Genomic DNA, 757 nt, shown 5'->3' on the forward strand with positions numbered 1-757 from the left:
GGTGGGCTAAGCTGGCCACACACACACACGATAAATAAATGTAATAAATAAAAATAAATAAATATTTAAAAAAAAAAAGAATCTAGAAGATGTACAGAAATGATATGGAGAACATAAGAACCTGAAGCAAGTCAAAGCAGGATGAACAGAAGGTAAGGAAAGACGTATACTTAAGATAGAATCAACCAGATTTAGTTACCTACCATATAACAATAGCAACTAATATTTTTATAATGTGTTTCATAATATATGTATCCATTATCAGATTTGATCTTTACAACATCATTGAAGGGAGATATTATCTTAATTTTATATGTGAGTGAACAGACTTTCATCTTTTAAGAAGTAACAACCGAGGCCATTTAACAAGCAACCTGGTATGGCAACTTTGGTTTCAAAATCTCATGCCGTTCTTTTTTTTTTTAATGTATTTAGTACAGTTCTACAAAGTCTCACTACACAGATCCAACTCATAATGATCCTCCCAAGCACTGGGATTACAGTTGCACACCATCACAGCCAGTCTCAATTGCAGTCCCAGTGCGCCCTGGGGGCAGGGCCCACACAGCACACTGAGAATCAAACCTCAGTCTCTATGCCTGCCTAAGCAGGCACTTTAGTCCACTGAACCATCTGGCTGGCCCTCAAAATCATATGCCATTCTGACTGTCTCTTGAAGAATGAGGGAGAAATGAAGACTGAATACTTGCAGCCAGCTTAAAGACACCCTTTCACAGTCCCTCTTCTCCCGCCCCCA

The sequence above is a fragment of the Octodon degus genome, unplaced genomic scaffold (genome assembly GCF_000260255.1).
Source record: "Octodon degus isolate 3935 unplaced genomic scaffold, OctDeg1.0 scaffold00093, whole genome shotgun sequence".
NCBI classification, from domain to species: Eukaryota; Metazoa; Chordata; class Mammalia; order Rodentia; family Octodontidae; genus Octodon; species Octodon degus.